Raw genomic sequence first — 15,390 nt, 5'->3', positions numbered from 1 at the left:
CACTGCTTGCTGTCAGGGAGGCTGCCAGACAATTTTCCATGCACACTCTGGGCTGGGGGGCAGTCAACCACCAGTACACACAGCAGAACCTAAACCCATACCATTATTGCTAAGCAGCAAGACAGGGGCCCATTGCACTCCCACGGGGCCTTTTTAAATGCAATCCATAACCCGGATTTGCCAGGAACCCTTCTTACTCCTCCTACTTGCATGTGACACTGGGCTTAGGATCTGCATAGGAAACACACACACAAGCACACACCTACCTTTGTTGCCTGCAGATGCCTCCTTGGCTGTCCCCAAACGGTATCAAACCAACACCCACGGGAAGCTGTAAGCATAGAGGACATGCCTGCACCCCATTGGACTTACCTGTGTGGGTTAAATCCGGGTTATTTGACAACCTATGGCGGTGATGGTTCTGCTCAGGCAGAGATGCTCCTCATAAAGCTGTCGCTGCTGTGAAGGTCTAGGTGACATCACAAATCCCTTTGGTTACATACACAACAAAGCTGGGTTGTTGTTGTTTACACTCTGCAAGGCCTGTGGAAGTGAGTGACATCATAGCACTGTAGTTCTGAGGGTTTCAAGATGGATGCAACAATCTCCTGTTGCTTCTATGAAGGCCGTAATAGACGACATCACCAAACAGCTCCATAGTCACATACACAGCAAAGGAGAGATGTTGTTTACACCTAGTGATGTCAGTGGTATTGAGTGACATCACAGCACAGTGCTAAGGCTCCTGGGCCTGGACACAGCAGCGGCTGCAATATCTCCTCAACGGAGAATACGTTTATATCTATGTGTGTGTGTGCGCATATATATATATATATATATATATATATATATATATATATATATTTCTCCGCCGAAATCACTTTTAAACCCATTTCCACCTTTTTTTCCCTTCTCTTCCTCTTACTTTTTTTTCACGTTTTTTTACGTTTTTCTCCTTTTCGCCTCTTTTCTGGGCGTATTATTCTTCTTTTTCTTCTTTTTTTTCGTCTAATGCATACCCCATCAGTGCAGCAATGCTTATTCAATACCGCCAGCAGATGGAGACACTGGGGGATAATTTTCTAAGGATTTATACTGATTTTTCCTGTCTGAATTTGTCGCACAGAAAGTTGCAGGCCAAATATGTGTGACATTTCTGCGACTTTAGCTTCTAGAGCATTTTTACAACATTATACATAGGTGCTGAATACATAAAAAGCGACTGTTCAGCGACAGACAAGTCGCATCGGCTGAAAGTAGGCCAGAATGTCAGTCCATGTTGGAGCAGGTTTAGATACAGTCTAAAGCATAGATCTCAAAGTCTGTGCACAGAATTTAGCAAGGGCCTCGCACCTTCTGATGCATCAGGTAGGTGCACAATAGCATAGCCTAACCCTCTGTACTTTGGTCTATATTGATGCGGGACATAGACAGCCAGCTGATGACCAATCCATTAGTGCAATGGATGGCTGGAAGCATTTGTCTTTGCCTTTGCAATACCACAGAAGCAATGCATGGTCAATGTACAGCAATGACACACCTGTGTGAACAGCCAGGAGACCCCCCCCCCCCCCCCCCCCCCCATGTTATGTTACATAGTTACATAGTTAGTACGGTCGAAAAAAGACATATGTCCATCACGTTCAACCAGGGAATTAAGGGGTAGGGGTGTGGCGCGATATTGGGGAAGGGATGAGATTTTATATTTCTTCATAAGCATTAATCTTATTTTGTCAATTAGGAACATTCAGCACCCACCCGCTATCAAGGCAGCTGCCTATCATGTCATGCCCTACCTGCACAGGTGTGCTGGCTACTCAAATGATCCAATTAAGGAGGCCATTTAGTCAGCAGCAGCAGAAGTCCTGTGCCTGGACGCTCCAACAGGGGCCAGACACAAGCAGAAGCAGAAGCAGCAGAAGCAGCAGCAGCACCACCTTTTGTTTTTTGGCTGCAGCAGCAGCAAGGCCCACAGGGCTGGCTAGCTGGCTAGCCAGCAAGCAGGTAGCAATGAAAGTAGGAATCTTTCTTTTTAACCCTGTAAGGGGGTGGTGCACTGTACCCGAAGATACTGCCATATCGGGTCAATGCATAGGGCGACGGAAGCAAGCTTCGAAATCGGCCCCCGTTCTCAAAAATCCATTTAATATATGGTCCCCAGATAGGGGACGTATCAGATATTAAACTGATAAGAACAGATACTACACTTGATCTTAGCCAAAAGGCCGAGAAGCGATAACCGTGAAAGGGGCGGGCCCAACAAGGTCCCCTTCATGGGCACTATCACTGCTTGCTGTCAGGGAGGCTGCCAGACAATTTTCCATGCACACTCTGGGCTGGGGGGCAGTCAACCACCAGTACACACAGCAGAACCTAAACCCATACCATTATTGCTAAGCAGCAAGACAGGGGCCCATTGCACTCCCACGGGGCCTTTTTAAATGCAATCCATAACCCGGATTTGCCAGGAACCCTTCTTACTCCTCCTACTTGCATGTGACACTGGGCTTAGGATCTGCATAGGAAACACACACACAAGCACACACCTACCTTTGTTGCCTGCAGATGCCTCCTTGGCTGTCCCCAAACGGTATCAAACCAACACCCACGGGAAGCTGTAAGCATAGAGGACATGCCTGCACCCCATTGGACTTACCTGTGTGGGTTAAATCCGGGTTATTTGACAACCTATGGCGGTGATGGTTCTGCTCAGGCAGAGCAGTGCTGATGCTCCTCATAAAGCTGTCGCTGCTGTGAAGGTTCTAGGTGACATCACAAATCCCTTTGGTTACATACACAACAAAGCTGGGTTGTTGTTGTTTACACTCTGCAAGGCCTGTGGAAGTGAGTGACATCATAGCACTGTAGTTCTGAGGGTTCAAGATGGATGCAACAATCTCCTGTTGCTTCTATGAAGGCCGTAATAGACGACATCACCAAACAGCTCCATAGTCACATACACAGCAAAGGAGAGATGTTGTTTACACCTAGTGATGTCAGTGGTATTGAGTGACATCACAGCACAGTGCTAAGGCTCCTGGGCCTGGACACAGCAGCGGCTGCAATATCTCAACGGAGAATACGTTTATATCTATGTGTGTGTGTGCGCATATATATATATATATATATATATATATATATATATATATATATATATTTCTCCGCCGAAATCACTTTTAAACCCATTTCCACCTTTTTTTCCCTTCTCTTCCTCTTACTTTTTTTTCACGTTTTTTTACGTTTTTCTCCTTTTCGCCTCTTTTCTGGGCGTATTATTCTTCTTTTTCTTCTTTTTTTTCGTCTAATGCATACCCCATCAGTGCAGCAATGCTTATTCAATACCGCCAGCAGATGGAGACACTGGGGGATAATTTTCTAAGGATTTATACTGATTTTTCCTGTCTGAATTTGTCGCACAGAAAGTTGCAGGCCAAATATGTGTGACATTTCTGCGACTTTAGCTTCTAGAGCATTTTTACAACATTATACATAGGTGCTGAATACATAAAAAGCGACTGTTCAGCGACAGACAAGTCGCATCGGCTGAAAGTAGGCCAGAATGTCAGTCCATGTTGGAGCAGGTTTAGATACAGTCTAAAGCATAGATCTCAAAGTCTGTGCACAGAATTTAGCAAGGGCCTCGCACCTTCTGATGCATCAGGTAGGTGCACAATAGCATAGCCTAACCCTCTGTACTTTGGTCTATATTGATGCGGGACATAGACAGCCAGCTGATGACCAATCCATTAGTGCAATGGATGGCTGGAAGCATTTGTCTTTGCCTTTGCAATACCACAGAAGCAATGCATGGTCAATGTACAGCAATGACACACCTGTGTGAACAGCCAGGAGACCCCCCCCCCCCCCCCCCATGTTATGTTACATAGTTACATAGTTAGTACGGTCGAAAAAAGACATATGTCCATCACGTTCAACCAGGGAATTAAGGGGTAGGGGTGTGGCGCGATATTGGGGAAGGGATGAGATTTTATATTTCTTCATAAGCATTAATCTTATTTTGTCAATTAGGAACATTCAGCACCCACCCGCTATCAAGGCAGCTGCCTATCATGTCATGCCCTACCTGCACAGGTGTGCTGGCTACTCAAATGATCCAATTAAGGAGGCCATTTAGTCAGCAGCAGCAGAAGTCCTGTGCCTGGACGCTCCAACAGGGGCCAGACACAAGCAGAAGCAGAAGCAGCAGAAGCAGCAGCAGCAGCACCACCTTTTGTTTTTTGGCTGCAGCAGCAGCAAGGCCCACAGGGCTGGCTAGCTGGCTAGCCAGCAAGCAGGTAGCAATGAAAGTAGGAATCTTTCTTTTTAACCCTGTAAGGGGGTGGTGCACTGTACCCGAAGATACTGCCATATCGGGTCAATGCATAGGGCGACGGAAGCAAGCTTCGAAATCGGCCCCCGTTCTCAAAAATCCATTTAATATATGGTCCCCAGATAGGGGACGTATCAGATATTAAACTGATAAGAACAGATACTACACTTGATCTTAGCCAAAAGGCCGAGAAGCGATAACCGTGAAAGGGGCGGGCCCAACAAGGTCCCCTTCATGGGCACTATCACTGCTTGCTGTCAGGGAGGCTGCCAGACAATTTTCCATGCACACTCTGGGCTGGGGGGCAGTCAACCACCAGTACACACAGCAGAACCTAAACCCATACCATTATTGCTAAGCAGCAAGACAGGGGCCCATTGCACTCCCACGGGGCCTTTTTAAATGCAATCCATAACCCGGATTTGCCAGGAACCCTTCTTACTCCTCCTACTTGCATGTGACACTGGGCTTAGGATCTGCATAGGAAACACACACACAAGCACACACCTACCTTTGTTGCCTGCAGATGCCTCCTTGGCTGTCCCCAAACGGTATCAAACCAACACCCACGGGAAGCTGTAAGCATAGAGGACATGCCTGCACCCCATTGGACTTACCTGTGTGGGTTAAACCCGGGTTATTTGACAACCTATGGCGGTGATGGTTCTGCTCAGGCAGAGCAGTGCTGATGCTCCTCATAAAGCTGTCGCTGCTGTGAAGGTTCTAGGTGACATCACAAATCCCTATGGTTACATACACAACAAAGCTGGGTTGTTGTTGTTTACACTCTGCAAGGCCTGTGGAAGTGAGTGACATCATAGCACTGTAGTTCTGAGGGTTCTAGATGGATGCAACAATCTCCTGTTGCTTCTATGAAGGCCATAATAGACGACATCACCAAACAGCTCCATAGTCACATACACAGCAAAGGAGAGATGTTGTTTACACCTAGTGATGTCAGTGGTATTGAGTGACATCACAGCACAGTGCTAAGGCTCCTGGGCCTGGACACAGCAGCGGCTGCAATATCTCAACGGAGAATACGTTTATATATATGTGTGTGTGGTGCGCGTATATATATATATATATATATATATATATATATATATATATATATTTCTCCGCCGAAATCACTTTTAAACCCATTTCCACCTTTTTTTCCCTTCTCTTCCTCTTACTTTTTTTTCACGTTTTTTTACGTTTTTCTCCTTTTCGCCTCTTTTCTGGGCGTATTATTCTTCTTTTTCTTCTTTTTTTTCGTCTAATGCATACCCCATCAGTGCAGCAATGCTTATTCAATACCGCCAGCAGATGGAGACACTGGGGGATAATTTTCTAAGGATTTATACTGATTTTTCCTGTCTGAATTTGTCGCACAGAAAGTTGCAGGCCAAATATGTGTGACATTTCTGCGACTTTAGCTTCTAGAGCATTTTTACAACATTATACATAGGTGCTGAATACATAAAAAGCGACTGTTCAGCGACAGACAAGTCGCATCGGCTGAAAGTAGGCCAGAATGTCAGTCCATGTTGGAGCAGGTTTAGATACAGTCTAAAGTATAGATCTCAAAGTCTGTGCACAGAATTTAGCAAGGGCCTCGCACCTTCTGATGCATCAGGTAGGTGCACAATAGCATAGCCTAACCCTCTGTACTTTGGTCTATATTGATGCGGGACATAGACAGCCAGCTGATGACCAATCCATTAGTGCAATGGATGGCTGGAAGCATTTGTCTTTGCCTTTGCAATACCACAGAAGCAATGCATGGTCAATGTACAGCAATGACACACCTGTGTGAACAGCCAGGAGACCCCCCCCCCATGTTATGTTACATAGTTACATAGTTAGTACGGTCGAAAAAAGACATATGTCCATCAAGTTCAACCAGGGAATTAAGGGGTAGGGGTGTGGCGCGATATTGGGGAAGGGATGAGATTTTATATTTCTTCATAAGCATTAATCTTATTTTGTCAATTAGGAACATTCAGCACCCACCCGCTATCAAGGCAGCTGCCTATCATGTCATGCCCTACCTGCACAGGTGTGCTGGCTACTCAAATGATCCAATTAAGGAGGCCATTTAGTCAGCAGCAGCAGAAGTCCTGTGCCTGGACGCTCCAACAGCGGCCAGACACAAGCAGAAGCAGCAGAAGCAGCAGCAGCAGCACCACCTTTTGTTTTTTGGCTGCAGCAGCAGCAAGGCCCACAGGGCTGGCTAGCTGGCTAGCCAGCAAGCAGGTAGCAATGAAAGTAGGAATCTTTCTTTTTAACCCTGTAAGGGGGTGGTGCACTGTACCCGAAGATACTGCCATATCGGGTCAATGCATAGGGCGACGGAAGCAAGCTTCGAAATCGGCCCCCGTTCTCAAAAATCCATTTAATATATGGTCCCCAGATAGGGGACGTATCAGATATTAAACTGATAAGAACAGATACTACACTTGATCTTAGCCAAAAGGCCGAGAAGCGATAACCGTGAAAGGGGCGGGCCCAACAAGGTCCCCTTCATGGGCACTATCACTGCTTGCTGTCAGGGAGGCTGCCAGACAATTTTCCATGCACACTCTGGGCTGGGGGGCAGTCAACCACCAGTACACACAGCAGAACCTAAACCCATACCATTATTGCTAAGCAGCAAGACAGGGGCCCATTGCACTCCCACGGGGCCTTTTTAAATGCAATCCATAACCCGGATTTGCCAGGAACCCTTCTTACTCCTCCTACTTGCATGTGACACTGGGCTTAGGATCTGCATAGGAAACACACACACAAGCACACACCTACCTTTGTTGCCTGCAGATGCCTCCTTGGCTGTCCCCAAACGGTATCAAACCAACACCCACGGGAAGCTGTAAGCATAGAGGACATGCCTGCACCCCATTGGACTTACCTGTGTGGGTTAAACCCGGGTTATTTGACAACCTATGGCGGTGATGGTTCTGCTCAGGCAGAGCAGTGCTGATGCTCCTCATAAAGCTGTCGCTGCTGTGAAGGTTCTAGGTGACATCACAAATCCCTATGGTTACATACACAACAAAGCTGGGTTGTTGTTGTTTACACTCTGCAAGGCCTGTGGAAGTGAGTGACATCATAGCACTGTAGTTCTGAGGGTTCTAGATGGATGCAACAATCTCCTGTTGCTTCTATGAAGGCCATAATAGACGACATCACCAAACAGCTCCATAGTCACATACACAGCAAAGGAGAGATGTTGTTTACACCTAGTGATGTCAGTGGTATTGAGTGACATCACAGCACAGTGCTAAGGCTCCTGGGCCTGGACACAGCAGCGGCTGCAATATCTCAACGGAGAATACGTTTATATATATGTGTGTGTGTGCGCGTATATATATATATATATATATATATATATATATATATATATATATATATTTCTCCGCCGAAATCACTTTTAAACCCATTTCCACCTTTTTTTCCCTTCTCTTCCTCTTACTTTTTTTTCAAGTTTTTTTACGTTTTTCTCCTTTTCGCCTCTTTTCTGGGCGTATTATTCTTCTTTTTCTTCTTTTTTTTCGTCTAATGCATACCCCATCAGTGCAGCAATGCTTATTCAATACCGCCAGCAGATGGAGACACTGGGGGATAATTTTCTAAGGATTTATACTGATTTTTCCTGTCTGAATTTGTCGCACAGAAAGTTGCAGGCCAAATATGTGTGACATTTCTGCGACTTTAGCTTCTAGAGCATTTTTACAACATTATACATAGGTGCTGAATACATAAAAAGCGACTGTTCAGCGACAGACAAGTCGCATCGGCTGAAAGTAGGCCAGAATGTCAGTCCATGTTGGAGCAGGTTTAGATACAGTCTAAAGTATAGATCTCAAAGTCTGTGCACAGAATTTAGCAAGGGCCTCGCACCTTCTGATGCATCAGGTAGGTGCACAATAGCATAGCCTAACCCTCTGTACTTTGGTCTATATTGATGCGGGACATAGACAGCCAGCTGATGACCAATCCATTAGTGCAATGGATGGCTGGAAGCATTTGTCTTTGCCTTTGCAATACCACAGAAGCAATGCATGGTCAATGTACAGCAATGACACACCTGTGTGAACAGCCAGGAGACCCCCCCCCCATGTTATGTTACATAGTTACATAGTTAGTACGGTCGAAAAAAGACATATGTCCATCAAGTTCAACCAGGGAATTAAGGGGTAGGGGTGTGGCGCGATATTGGGGAAGGGATGAGATTTTATATTTCTTCATAAGCATTAATCTTATTTTGTCAATTAGGAACATTCAGCACCCACCCGCTATCAAGGCAGCTGCCTATCATGTCATGCCCTACCTGCACAGGTGTGCTGGCTACTCAAATGATCCAATTAAGGAGGCCATTTAGTCAGCAGCAGCAGAAGTCCTGTGCCTGGACGCTCCAACAGCGGCCAGACACAAGCAGAAGCAGCAGAAGCAGCAGCAGCAGCACCACCTTTTGTTTTTTGGCTGCAGCAGCAGCAAGGCCCACAGGGCTGGCTAGCTGGCTAGCCAGCAAGCAGGTAGCAATGAAAGTAGGAATCTTTCTTTTTAACCCTGTAAGGGGGTGGTGCACTGTACCCGAAGATACTGCCATATCGGGTCAATGCATAGGGCGACGGAAGCAAGCTTCGAAATCGGCCCCCGTTCTCAAAAATCCATTTAATATATGGTCCCCAGATAGGGGACGTATCAGATATTAAACTGATAAGAACAGATACTACACTTGATCTTAGCCAAAAGGCCGAGAAGCGATAACCGTGAAAGGGGCGGGCCCAACAAGGTCCCCTTCATGGGCACTATCACTGCTTGCTGTCAGGGAGGCTGCCAGACAATTTTCCATGCACACTCTGGGCTGGGGGGCAGTCAACCACCAGTACACACAGCAGAACCTAAACCCATACCATTATTGCTAAGCAGCAAGACAGGGGCCCATTGCACTCCCACGGGGCCTTTTTAAATGCAATCCATAACCCGGATTTGCCAGGAACCCTTCTTACTCCTCCTACTTGCATGTGACACTGGGCTTAGGATCTGCATAGGAAACACACACACAAGCACACACCTACCTTTGTTGCCTGCAGATGCCTCCTTGGCTGTCCCCAAACGGTATCAAACCAACACCCACGGGAAGCTGTAAGCATAGAGGACATGCCTGCACCCCATTGGACTTACCTGTGTGGGTTAAACCCGGGTTATTTGACAACCTATGGCGGTGATGGTTCTGCTCAGGCAGAGCAGTGCTGATGCTCCTCATAAAGCTGTCGCTGCTGTGAAGGTTCTAGGTGACATCACAAATCCCTATGGTTACATACACAACAAAGCTGGGTTGTTGTTGTTTACACTCTGCAAGGCCTGTGGAAGTGAGTGACATCATAGCACTGTAGTTCTGAGGGTTCTAGATGGATGCAACAATCTCCTGTTGCTTCTATGAAGGCCATAATAGACGACATCACCAAACAGCTCCATAGTCACATACACAGCAAAGGAGAGATGTTGTTTACACCTAGTGATGTCAGTGGTATTGAGTGACATCACAGCACAGTGCTAAGGCTCCTGGGCCTGGACACAGCAGCGGCTGCAATATCTCAACGGAGAATACGTTTATATATATGTGTGTGTGTGCGCGTATATATATATATATATATATATATATATATATATATATATATATTTCTCCGCCGAAATCACTTTTAAACCCATTTCCACCTTTTTTTCCCTTCTCTTCCTCTTACTTTTTTTTCACGTTTTTTTACGTTTTTCTCCTTTTCGCCTCTTTTCTGGGCGTATTATTCTTCTTTTTCTTCTTTTTTTTCGTCTAATGCATACCCCATCAGTGCAGCAATGCTTATTCAATACCGCCAGCAGATGGAGACACTGGGGGATAATTTTCTAAGGATTTATACTGATTTTTCCTGTCTGAATTTGTCGCACAGAAAGTTGCAGGCCAAATATGTGTGACATTTCTGCGACTTTAGCTTCTAGAGCATTTTTACAACATTATACATAGGTGCTGAATACATAAAAAGCGACTGTTCAGCGACAGACAAGTCGCATCGGCTGAAAGTAGGCCAGAATGTCAGTCCATGTTGGAGCAGGTTTAGATACAGTCTAAAGTATAGATCTCAAAGTCTGTGCACAGAATTTAGCAAGGGCCTCGCACCTTCTGATGCATCAGGTAGGTGCACAATAGCATAGCCTAACCCTCTGTACTTTGGTCTATATTGATGCGGGACATAGACAGCCAGCTGATGACCAATCCATTAGTGCAATGGATGGCTGGAAGCATTTGTCTTTGCCTTTGCAATACCACAGAAGCAATGCATGGTCAATGTACAGCAATGACACACCTGTGTGAACAGCCAGGAGACCCCCCCCCCATGTTATGTTACATAGTTACATAGTTAGTACGGTCGAAAAAAGACATATGTCCATCAAGTTCAACCAGGGAATTAAGGGGTAGGGGTGTGGCGCGATATTGGGGAAGGGATGAGATTTTATATTTCTTCATAAGCATTAATCTTATTTTGTCAATTAGGAACATTCAGCACCCACCCGCTATCAAGGCAGCTGCCTATCATGTCATGCCCTACCTGCACAGGTGTGCTGGCTACTCAAATGATCCAATTAAGGAGGCCATTTAGTCAGCAGCAGCAGAAGTCCTGTGCCTGGACGCTCCAACAGCGGCCAGACACAAGCAGAAGCAGCAGAAGCAGCAGCAGCAGCACCACCTTTTGTTTTTTGGCTGCAGCAGCAGCAAGGCCCACAGGGCTGGCTAGCTGGCTAGCCAGCAAGCAGGTAGCAATGAAAGTAGGAATCTTTCTTTTTAACCCTGTAAGGGGGTGGTGCACTGTACCCGAAGATACTGCCATATCGGGTCAATGCATAGGGCGACGGAAGCAAGCTTCGAAATCGGCCCCCGTTCTCAAAAATCCATTTAATATATGGTCCCCAGATAGGGGACGTATCAGATATTAAACTGATAAGAACAGATACTACACTTGATCTTAGCCAAAAGGCCGAGAAGCGATAACCGTGAAAGGGGCGGGCCCAACAAGGTCCCCTTCATGGGCACTATCACTGCTTGCTGTCAGGGAGGCTGCCAGACAATTTTCCATGCACACTCTGGGCTGGGGGGCAGTCAACCACCAGTACACACAGCAGAACCTAAACCCATACCATTATTGCTAAGCAGCAAGACAGGGGCCCATTGCACTCCCACGGGGCCTTTTTAAATGCAATCCATAACCCGGATTTGCCAGGAACCCTTCTTACTCCTCCTACTTGCATGTGACACTGGGCTTAGGATCTGCATAGGAAACACACACACAAGCACACACCTACCTTTGTTGCCTGCAGATGCCTCCTTGGCTGTCCCCAAACGGTATCAAACCAACACCCACGGGAAGCTGTAAGCATAGAGGACATGCCTGCACCCCATTGGACTTACCTGTGTGGGTTAAACCCGGGTTATTTGACAACCTATGGCGGTGATGGTTCTGCTCAGGCAGAGCAGTGCTGATGCTCCTCATAAAGCTGTCGCTGCTGTGAAGGTTCTAGGTGACATCACAAATCCCTATGGTTACATACACAACAAAGCTGGGTTGTTGTTGTTTACACTCTGCAAGGCCTGTGGAAGTGAGTGACATCATAGCACTGTAGTTCTGAGGGTTCTAGATGGATGCAACAATCTCCTGTTGCTTCTATGAAGGCCATAATAGACGACATCACCAAACAGCTCCATAGTCACATACACAGCAAAGGAGAGATGTTGTTTACACCTAGTGATGTCAGTGGTATTGAGTGACATCACAGCACAGTGCTAAGGCTCCTGGGCCTGGACACAGCAGCGGCTGCAATATCTCAACGGAGAATACGTTTATATATATGTGTGTGTGTGCGCGTATATATATATATATATATATATATATATATATATATATATATATATATCTCCGCCGAAATCACTTTTAAACCCATTTCCACCTTTTTTTCCCTTCTCTTCCTCTTACTTTTTTTTCACGTTTTTTTACGTTTTTCTCCTTTTCGCCTCTTTTCTGGGCGTATTATTCTTCTTTTTCTTCTTTTTTTTCGTCTAATGCATACCCCATCAGTGCAGCAATGCTTATTCAATACCGCCAGCAGATGGAGACACTGGGGGATAATTTTCTAATGATTTATACTGATTTTTCCTGTCTGAATTTGTCGCACAGAAAGTTGCAGGCCAAATATGTGTGACATTTCTGCGACTTTAGCTTCTAGAGCATTTTTACAACATTATACATAGGTGCTGAATACATAAAAAGCGACTGTTCAGCGACAGACAAGTCGCATCGGCTGAAAGTAGGCCAGAATGTCAGTCCATGTTGGAGCAGGTTTAGATACAGTCTAAAGTATAGATCTCAAAGTCTGTGCACAGAATTTAGCAAGGGCCTCGCACCTTCTGATGCATCAGGTAGGTGCACAATAGCATAGCCTAACCCTCTGTACTTTGGTCTATATTGATGCGGGACATAGACAGCCAGCTGATGACCAATCCATTAGTGCAATGGATGGCTGGAAGCATTTGTCTTTGCCTTTGCAATACCACAGAAGCAATGCATGGTCAATGTACAGCAATGACACACCTGTGTGAACAGCCAGGAGACCCCCCCCCCATGTTATGTTACATAGTTACATAGTTAATACGGTCGAAAAAAGACATATGTCCATCAAGTTCAACCAGGGAATTAAGGGGTAGGGGTGTGGCGCGATATTGGGGAAGGGATGAGATTTTATATTTCTTCATAAGCATTAATCTTATTTTGTCAATTAGGAACATTCAGCACCCACCCGCTATCAAGGCAGCTGCCTATCATGTCATGCCCTACCTGCACAGGTGTGCTGGCTACTCAAATGATCCAATTAAGGAGGCCATTTAGTCAGCAGCAGCAGAAGTCCTGTGCCTGGACGCTCCAACAGCGGCCAGACACAAGCAGAAGCAGCAGAAGCAGCAGCAGCAGCACCACCTTTTGTTTTTTGGCTGCAGCAGCAGCAAGGCCCACAGGGCTGGCTAGCTGGCTAGCCAGCAAGCAGGTAGCAATGAAAGTAGGAATCTTTCTTTTTAACCCTGTAAGGGGGTGGTGCACTGTACCCGAAGATACTGCCATATCGGGTCAATGCATAGGGCGACGGAAGCAAGCTTCGAAATCGGCCCCCGTTCTCAAAAATCCATTTAATATATGGTCCCCAGATAGGGGACGTATCAGATATTAAACTGATAAGAACAGATACTACACTTGATCTTAGCCAAAAGGCCGAGAAGCGATAACCGTGAAAGGGGCGGGCCCAACAAGGTCCCCTTCATGGGCACTATCACTGCTTGCTGTCAGGGAGGCTGCCAGACAATTTTCCATGCACACTCTGGGCTGGGGGGCAGTCAACCACCAGTACACACAGCAGAACCTAAACCCATACCATTATTGCTAAGCAGCAAGACAGGGGCCCATTGCACTCCCACGGGGCCTTTTTAAATGCAATCCATAACCCGGATTTGCCAGGAACCCTTCTTACTCCTCCTACTTGCATGTGACACTGGGCTTAGGATCTGCATAGGAAACACACACACAAGCACACACCTACCTTTGTTGCCTGCAGATGCCTCCTTGGCTGTCCCCAAACGGTATCAAACCAACACCCACGGGAAGCTGTAAGCATAGAGGACATGCCTGCACCCCATTGGACTTACCTGTGTGGGTTAAACCCGGGTTATTTGACAACCTATGGCGGTGATGGTTCTGCTCAGGCAGAGCAGTGCTGATGCTCCTCATAAAGCTGTCGCTGCTGTGAAGGTTCTAGGTGACATCACAAATCCCTATGGTTACATACACAACAAAGCTGGGTTGTTGTTGTTTACACTCTGCAAGGCCTGTGGAAGTGAGTGACATCATAGCACTGTAGTTCTGAGGGTTCTAGATGGATGCAACAATCTCCTGTTGCTTCTATGAAGGCCATAATAGACGACATCACCAAACAGCTCCATAGTCACATACACAGCAAAGGAGAGATGTTGTTTACACCTAGTGATGTCAGTGGTATTGAGTGACATCACAGCACAGTGCTAAGGCTCCTGGGCCTGGACACAGCAGCGGCTGCAATATCTCAACGGAGAATACGTTTATATATATGTGTGTGTGTGCGCGTATATATATATATATATATATATATATATATATATATATATTTCTCCGCCGAAATCACTTTTAAACCCATTTCCACCTTTTTTTCCCTTCTCTTCCTCTTACTTTTTTTTCACGTTTTTTTACGTTTTTCTCCTTTTCGCCTCTTTTCTGGGCGTATTATTCTTCTTTTTCTTCTTTTTTTTCGTCTAATGCATACCCCATCAGTGCAGCAATGCTTATTCAATACCGCCAGCAGATGGAGACACTGGGGGATAATTTTCTAAGGATTTATACTGATTTTTCCTGTCTGAATTTGTCGCACAGAAAGTTGCAGGCCAAATATGTGTGACATTTCTGCGACTTTAGCTTCTAGAGCATTTTTACAACATTATACATAGGTGCTGAATACATAAAAAGCGACTGTTCAGCGACAGACAAGTCGCATCGGCTGAAAGTAGGCCAGAATGTCAGTCCATGTTGGAGCAGGTTTAGATACAGTCTAAAGTATAGATCTCAAAGTCTGTGCACAGAATTTAGCAAGGGCCTCGCACCTTCTGATGCATCAGGTAGGTGCACAATAGCATAGCCTAACCCTCTGTACTTTGGTCTATATTGATGCGGGACATAGACAGCCAGCTGATGACCAATCCATTAGTGCAATGGATGGCTGGAAGCATTTGTCTTTGCCTTTGCAATACCACAGAAGCAATGCATGGTCAATGTACAGCAATGACACACCTGTGTGAACAGCCAGGAGACCCCCCCCCCATGTTATGTTACATAGTTACATAGTTAGTACGGTCGAAAAAAGACATATGTCCATCAAGTTCAACCAGGGAATTAAGGGGTAGGGGTGTGGCGCGATATTGGGGAAGGGATGAGATTTTATATTTCTTCATAAGC

General features: G+C 45.9%; 6 non-coding genes across 6 annotated transcripts; all 6 read right to left on the bottom strand.

The window, feature by feature from the left end:
• Positions 1-2,046: 2,046 nt before the first annotated feature.
• On the bottom strand, positions 2,047-2,237 carry LOC130346614 (U2 spliceosomal RNA). Its single transcript, XR_008884784.1, has one exon. It is a non-coding gene; the product is annotated as a U2 spliceosomal RNA (small nuclear RNA).
• A 2,100-nt stretch (positions 2,238-4,337) lies between these two features.
• On the bottom strand, positions 4,338-4,528 carry LOC130346613 (U2 spliceosomal RNA). Its single transcript, XR_008884783.1, has one exon. It is a non-coding gene; the product is annotated as a U2 spliceosomal RNA (small nuclear RNA).
• A 2,085-nt stretch (positions 4,529-6,613) lies between these two features.
• Positions 6,614-6,804, bottom strand: LOC130346612 (U2 spliceosomal RNA). Its single transcript, XR_008884782.1, has one exon. It is a non-coding gene; the product is annotated as a U2 spliceosomal RNA (small nuclear RNA).
• A 2,088-nt stretch (positions 6,805-8,892) lies between these two features.
• Positions 8,893-9,083, bottom strand: LOC130346611 (U2 spliceosomal RNA). Its single transcript, XR_008884781.1, has one exon. It is a non-coding gene; the product is annotated as a U2 spliceosomal RNA (small nuclear RNA).
• Positions 9,084-11,167: 2,084 nt separating this feature from the next.
• On the bottom strand, positions 11,168-11,358 carry LOC130346608 (U2 spliceosomal RNA). The gene has a single exon (XR_008884779.1). It is a non-coding gene; the product is annotated as a U2 spliceosomal RNA (small nuclear RNA).
• A 2,086-nt stretch (positions 11,359-13,444) lies between these two features.
• On the bottom strand, positions 13,445-13,635 carry LOC130346607 (U2 spliceosomal RNA). The gene has a single exon (XR_008884778.1). It is a non-coding gene; the product is annotated as a U2 spliceosomal RNA (small nuclear RNA).
• Between the last annotated feature and the right edge of the window lie 1,755 nt (positions 13,636-15,390).

The sequence above is a fragment of the Hyla sarda genome, unplaced genomic scaffold (genome assembly GCF_029499605.1).
Source record: "Hyla sarda isolate aHylSar1 unplaced genomic scaffold, aHylSar1.hap1 scaffold_798, whole genome shotgun sequence".
Taxonomy (NCBI): domain Eukaryota; kingdom Metazoa; phylum Chordata; class Amphibia; order Anura; family Hylidae; genus Hyla; species Hyla sarda.
Note: the sequence above shows the minus strand (reverse complement) of the source record. Positions and strands in the feature narration are given on the sequence as shown.